The sequence below is a fragment of the Lagenorhynchus albirostris genome, chromosome 2 (genome assembly GCF_949774975.1).
Source record: "Lagenorhynchus albirostris chromosome 2, mLagAlb1.1, whole genome shotgun sequence".
Classification (NCBI taxonomy): Eukaryota; Metazoa; Chordata; class Mammalia; order Artiodactyla; family Delphinidae; genus Lagenorhynchus; species Lagenorhynchus albirostris.
The window spans coordinates 77,869,699-77,877,188 of NC_083096.1; the positions used below are offsets into that span (position 1 = coordinate 77,869,699).

The following is a 7,490-nucleotide window of genomic DNA, read 5'->3' on the forward strand; positions in this document are numbered from 1 at the left end:
GAGAACACACACCTCTTTACCCTTGTCCAGCTGTAGCTACTTCCTCAGGAATGTCTTCAGATTTGTCATATTCCTAGACAAAAGAGGATAAAACAGGTTTACTGGTTTGTATATGTATATATATATTTTCTTAATAATGCTATGCTGAAACCAGAGGGTTTTCAAAAAAAATTAGCATGATTTATTTGAGGCACTTGTGAAACTGATAACATTAGTATAGGTGACCTTCAAGAAATACACATATGCAAAAGCGGAAGAAATACTCCAAAGCAAAACATGAGCAATTATGTGTATCTCAGAAATCAACTGGGGCTTCCTTGCTCTGTTAAATCCAGGTAAAATTGTCTTGAACACCCCAGTTCTGTGTTAAGTCCAAATCGTTCTCTAATATTTATTCAAATTCTGAGTACTTTAAGTAATTTGTTGTAGGGTCTTAACTTAGTAGCTATGAACATAAAATTGTTTTATTTTTTCTAATCACTATGTGCTGTCATTCCCATGTCTTAATTAAAAATCAGGTATGTCACAGAAGTGATCAGTTTCAGTTATTAAAACTTAATCGGACTTCCCTGGTGGTCCAGTGGTTAAGAAACTGAGCTTCCAATGCACGTGGTGTGGGTTCGATCCCTGGTCAGGGAACTAAGATCCTACATGCCGTGTGGTGCAGCAAAAAAACCCCAAAAAACAAAAGACAGCTTAATCCACCAAAACAATACTGAAAAGAACAAAGTCAGAGGACTCCCTCTTCTCAATTTCAAAACTCACCATAAAGCTACAGTTATTGAGATAGTGTCGTATTGGCATAAGGATAGACATATAGATCAATGGAATAGAATTGAGAGTACAGAAATAAACTCATATATGTATTGTCAACTGATTTTTGAGAAGGGTGCCAACACCATTCAATGAGGAAAGAAAACAAATGGTGCTTGGACAACTGAATAGCCATATGCCAAAGAATGAAGTTGGACCCTTTCTTCACACCATATATAAATATTAACTCAAAATAGATCAAAGACCCAAATGTAAGAACTAAAACTATAAAACGCAGAAGAAAACAAAGGGGTAAATTTTCATAACTTTGGATTTGGCAAAGAATTTTTAGATATGACATCAAAATCACAGGCAACAAAAGAAAAAAATAGATAAATTGGACTTCTTCAAAATTTAAAACTTTTGAGCTTCAAAAGACACTATCAAGAAAGTGAAAAAACCCACACAATGGAAGAAAATGTTAGCAAATCTTATATCTGATAAGGGATTTGTATCTAGAATATCTAAAGTATTCTTACAACTAAATAATAACACAACCCAATTAAAAATTGGGCAAAGGATGTGAATAGATATTTCTCTAAGGAAGATATACAAATGGCCTATAAGTACATGAAAAAATGCTCAACATCATTAGTCATGGGGAATTACGCTAATCAACAGGCATAAAGTTTCAGTGAAGCAAGATGGATAAGCTCTAGAGATCTGCTGTATGACATTGCACGTGTAGTAAATGATAATGTATCATACACTTAAAAATTTGTTAAGGTATATCTCATGTTAAGTGTTCTTACCATAGTAAAACAAAATTTGAAAAAAGAAAGAAAGAAAAGAGGTTGGCTGAAGCAGCCTGTGGCAGTAGAGAAGAAGGCAGTGTTGAGATTGAATTGATCAAGGGGGATTTTTTTTTTTCTTGAGGACCAGATATGGACCACAGATAGGGACCAGCCTGGGGGTCACATAAAAGAGGATCTAGCCCAACAGAGCTTCTTGCTAAGATGATGGTTACCTTAATAGAAAATGGCTGGAGGTGAACTCGGATTCAGCATTGTAACGACCAGTCAGAGGAGAAACATTGACCTGGAGGGATCTGCAGTTAGATAACCCTAGTGAGGGAATTTCTGGGGAGCTCACGAAAAGCACATCATGAGCGAAAGAGTCCTGAACATCATCCAAGCCTAGAGAGAAAAAATGCCAATAGATTTGTTTGTGGTAAAGAAGGAATCCAGACTTTAGTGGATTAAGCAGGAAAGGGCAGTGAGGAAATAAAGACACCAAAAATGGTTTAATGGGTCTTTTGGTGACACACAGAGAAAACTAAAATATTGTTTTATAAAAGATTAATTGGGATGGTGAGGAGATAAATTGCTCTGTGAAACAATATCAAGAATTGCATTCATAATGGGCAGAGTTGTACCTTGGCAGAGAATTGTAAGGAAGTGTTCCTAAACTGAAGATGAGAGAAAAACTAGTCTGGTAGCTGGAAAATGGGGGAAGATTGGTAGATATTTGTACCGTCTTTAAGATATGTATCTCATTTACGTATGTATTACATTCTTTATGTGCCTTATCCTTTCTACAGTGCAGAGTCATGTGTATTTTTGCATTCCACATTTCAGTGGCTCATCACTCTCTTCCTCTGTTAATATCCTTTCGGGCCTACTTCCCAAATATGTCTCAGATCAATTCCCTTTTCTTTATCCCTTATGGCCACCCCTGTGCTCTAGGCCATCAAATGCCAGACACCTGCAAATACTCTCTGATCTCCTGAAAACACTCTTATTCTCCTCCAAACCACAAAGCAATCTTTAACAAATGTAAATCAATCAGTCTGCAGATTAAAATCCTTCAGCAGCTTCCCACTGTCTTCAAACTTCTTGATGGGGTTTCAAGGCTGTCCACGATTTGGTCTCATCTTGTTTCCTGCCACTCTCTTCTTTGTACTTTTTTACCCAGCAATGCTGGGCTTCTCACAGTTCCATGAGTTTTGCATGATCCTCCTTTGCCTCCATCCCTTTTCTATTAACATTATCTTGGCATTACTCCCATCCTTCTATATTCAACTTTTAGGCCTTAGCTTAAATGTTAATTTCCTAGGGAGATATTCTAGTAACATTCACTATAGTTTATTATAGTTAGTTTCTGTCTTCTCTGATAAAATAGTAATCCTACATGAGACTAAGGACCTATATAATTTTTTTTTTTTTTTGCGGAACGCGGGCCTCTCACTGTTGTGGCCTCTCCTGTTGTGGAGCACAGGCTCCGGACGCGCAGGCTCAGCGGCCATGGCTCACGGACCCAGATGCTCCGCGGCATGTGGGACCTTCCCGGACCGGGGCACGAACCCGTGTCCCCTGCATCGGCAGGCGGATTCTCAACCACTGTGCCACCAGGGAAGCCCTATAATTTGTTTTTTTATCTAAAAGTCTGGCATACATTAGATGTTCAGTAAGTATCTGTTCAATGAATGACAGTAGCACTACACTTTGTAAAGATGCTCATTGAATGAATGAATGACTTTGAGAATGTGGCACTGAATTAAGAAAGGAGAAGACTGTTGCTGATGTAAAAGGATAGTGTTAGCAGAGTGGTAAAGAAGGAATCCAGACTTTAGTGGATTAAGCAGGAAAGGGCAGTGAGGAAATAAAGACACCAAGATTTTAAATCGTTTATGAGGAGTTCATCTAGGAAAGAAAGAATAGCAGCTAAAAGCCTATTGCAGAATCAAACGAGGGATTCCTTTTCAAAGGCAGAATGGAAAGGTATCAGGTAGGATGTTTTTGGTTGCAAGAGACAGAGAAGTCCACTTAAGTGAGATTAAATAATACATGAAATTTATTGACTTATAAGACTGAAGTCCAGAGTAAGGATAACTTTAGGTATGGTTGGATCCAGAGATTCAAGGCGTTATCAGGGTTCTGCATTTATATGTCTACCTTTCTTCTATGTTGATTTTATACCCAGGCTGGCTTCCCTGTTGTAACAAGAATGCCTCCAGAAAATCCAGACCTCACATATTCCCCTTTCATATTATCTCCTCTTCATCAATTCCAGAGGAAGAAAGAACACTTTTATATCCGTCAGGATTCTTGTTTGCAAGCGATAGGAACAGGGTTTCCTTTACTTAAGCAAAAAAGGGTATTTATTATAAAGAGATCAGGTGGCTTCCAGAATCAAGCAGAAGGAGAACTGGTCCTATAAAACAAGCAGAAACCAAGAGAGGCCAGGCATTGGGAACCACAGCCAAGGTCAACACAGGAAAAGTCTGGTTAGGGCACTGTCGGCACTGGACACTACCACAATTGGACACTGCTGCTGCTGAGCACTGCTGCTACCGTCATTGGATACTGCTGCCTCTGCCATGCCTGAATTATAAATTGTGTCATCTTTGTGTCATTCAATATTCCAGACCCTGGCTGGAGCATCCGACTGGTCAAGGCTGAGTCATGCCCCAGGACTTGGCCACCACAGGGTGGAAGAGGGAATATTTGGTATCTCTAGGCACTGTAGTGAAAATGATGTTCTGCCTCTCACAGACTCACATAAAGGAAGATTTCCCTCAAGTAAGACGAGGTTTTGGATGTTAAGCAGACAAAAAATGACAAACATCTATTTTTCGGTCTTGGCCCCAATCCAACTATATGCTGTTTATAAGAGACTCACTTAAGATTTAAAGGCATAAAAACATTGAAAGTAAAATGTATGCTAAGTAAATACTCACCAAAAGAAAACTGAGGTGCTATATTAATGTCAGACAAAATAGACCTTAAGACCAGAAGCATTATTAGGGATACAGAGGAATAACATTATGATGAAGGGCAAAATTCAGTAGGAAAATGTAACAGTTCTAAATTGTATGCACCTAATAAAATAGTCTCAAGAGAAATAAGAAAACAATAGGACTATAGGGAGAAATTGATAAAAATTGTAGTGGATAATAAACACATTCTTCTCAATCATTGATAGGTCAACTAGACAGAAATCAGTGAAGATACAGAATATTTCATTAATACAATTAACAAGCTTGATTTATAGAACCATGCATTCAACACTGAGCAAACTCATACTTTTCCACATATTGTTTAATCACATTTGAGTTGGCTTTGGGATTTTTTTTGGTAATTTGAAACTAAAAACATCCTAATTCCATGTATTAAATCCCGTTCTGCTTAGAATAGCTAGAATGGTTTCTGTTCTCTGCAAGTAAGCCTTGATGGATATAGATACCAAGCTGAGTTTATCCCAGAAGTAGAAGTGTAGCATATATATATATGTAAACCATATGAATACCTCAGTTGTTGCAGAAAAAGCATTTGATACATTTCAATACTAATATAAAACACCCATATTAATATTCTTAGCAAAATAGGGGTAGAAGGGAACACCTTTAACCCAATAAAGGTACCAACAACAAAAAATGTATAGCAAACATCCTACTTAATGGTCAAAAGTTGAAAGATTTTCCTTTTAAAATTGGGAACAAGACAAAGATGTTCACTAGCTTCACTTTATTCAACATCATTCTGGACGTTCTAGCCAGTGCAGTAAAATAAGATAAAGAAAGAAAAAAAGGAAAAACAAAGATTTAAAAGGAAAAAACAAAAATGTTCGTTATTCACAGATGTTCATTTCCTTCAGAATAGTCTATAGAAAATATGAGAAATAGGCAATTTAGCAAGGTGTCTGGATGAGATACATAAGCCAATTGCATTTCTAAATGCCAGTAACAAACAATAAGCAGAAGGAAGAAGAGGGAGGAGGAGGAGGGAGGTGGTAGAGCGTGGTGGAGGAGGGGGAGGGGGATGGAGAAGAGAAGGCTCCTGGGTGGCGTGGCGCTCCTGCTCCCCCAGGCGCTGCCCAGCCCCCTGTCAACCAGGGCTGAACCCCCGCAGATCTTGGCTCTCCTCTCATTTCCGGCCTCACGAACGTTAGTTTGTTCTCACACACGCTCAGCCTGCAGAAACCGTTAGATGTTCTCAGGTCACCACGAGGGAAGCTGAGGGTCCTGGACTTCACCAGAGCTGTGTCTGGAGGACAGCTCTCTCTTCCAGGTCCAGGATGCCCCTCATCTGTGGGTGCTGGGCACAAGCTGGCTACTCTGTGGGTGCTGTGGTTGCTGGACTGACGTTTGAGGTACCATGAGGACCAGGAGGAGCAATGGCCAGTTTGCTAGATTCCTAGAAGTGGAACTGGGGACTGTGGGATTACAGGCTCTCCAGGGCCTAGGCTGGCTGTCCCCATCCCATGTCTGGCCGACCATGCCCACCTTCAAGATTCCTTGATTGCGAAATGAGAAACTCAGGGGCCCTCAACCCTAGTCTCCTTTAGCCTCCACTGGCCAGATGACAAGCACTTTACCAGGATAAGGAAACCTGCGTGGGTCCCAACAATCAAAGCTACATCTGTGACACAGGACACTGCTGTGGACGGTCTCAGTGCTGCAGCTACTACTATGAATTCTGGTGGTTCTGGCCCGTGTGGACCATCATCATCCTCCTGAGCTGCTGCTGCGTGTGCCACCACCGCCGAGCCAAGCACCGCCTTCAGGCCCAGCAGCGGCAACACGAAATCCACCTGATTGCCTACCGGGAAGCCCACAATTACTCAGCGCTGCCATTTTATTTCAGGTTTTTGCCAAACTATTTACTTCCTCTTTATGAGGAAGTGGTAAACCGACCTCCGACTCCTGCCGCACCATACAGTGCCTTCCAGCTCCAGCAGCAGCTGCCTGCACAGTGTGGCCCTACAGGCGGCAGCCCCCGGGGCGCCGACCCCACCAGGGGCTCCTAGGGGGCTCAGAGCAGCCCCTCGCCTGGGCCCAGCAGAAGCAGCACTCTACCCCCGAGCATCACTGACCCTGAGCCCTCCAACATGCCAGCAGACCCAGCAGCCGCCAAAGCCCCTGGGATGGAGCCCAGCGGCTCTGTGGCCGGCCTGGGGGAGGTGGACCCTGGGGCCTTCCTGGACAAGGATTCCGAATGTAAGGGAGGAGCTGCTGAAAGAGTACAGCTCCAAGCAGGGCGGCGCCCTCCCTGACAGCAAAGACAAGACGCCCGGCAGACGTCGCCGCTTCACAGGTGACTCGGGCATCGAGGTGTGTGTGTAACCGGGGCCACCATGATGACGACCTCAAGGAGTTCAGGGCGCTCATCGACGATGCTCTGGACGGGCCCCTGGACTTCTGCGATAGCTGCCACGTGCGGCCCCCTGGCGACGAGGAGGAAGGGCTCCGCCAGCCCTCCGAGGAGCAGGCCCGGGAGCCCGGGCACCCTCACCTGCCGCAGCTGCCTGCCTGCCTGCTGCTGAACACCATCAACGAGCAGGACTCCCCAAACTCCCGGAGCAGCAGCTCCCCAAGCTAGAGCAGGCCCTGCCTGCGCCCGAGAACTTGGCGACACAACAAGGGTAGGGGAGAACCATGAGAGGAGCATTAAGTGACTGTGTTCCTTTTTTTTTTTTCCCTCTGCTCCTGCGTTTTCCTGCATCTCCCGGTACAGTTTGGGGTGTGGGTGCCTCGCCCCCCATAGGTACAGTGTCACGGAGGGCCGAGAAGTTGTCCTGTGACTCATTCCTCATACCCCACCCTGTCCCCCTTTACCTCTTTTCAAGTCACATGTCACTACCTGCTTGGGTCAGAGAGATGTGCGTTTCAGAGGCCCCCAAGGAGAGGATGAGACTCTGCCCTGAGGTGACTCTTGGTGATGGAGTGGATTCATGTC

At 43.4% G+C, this 7,490-nt stretch overlaps 1 pseudogene; it reads left to right on the forward strand.

The window, feature by feature from the left end:
- Positions 1–5,573: 5,573 nt before the first annotated feature.
- LOC132515985 (WW domain binding protein 1-like) lies at positions 5,574–7,133 on the forward strand (annotated as a pseudogene).
- The last annotated feature ends 357 nt before the right edge of the window (positions 7,134–7,490 follow it).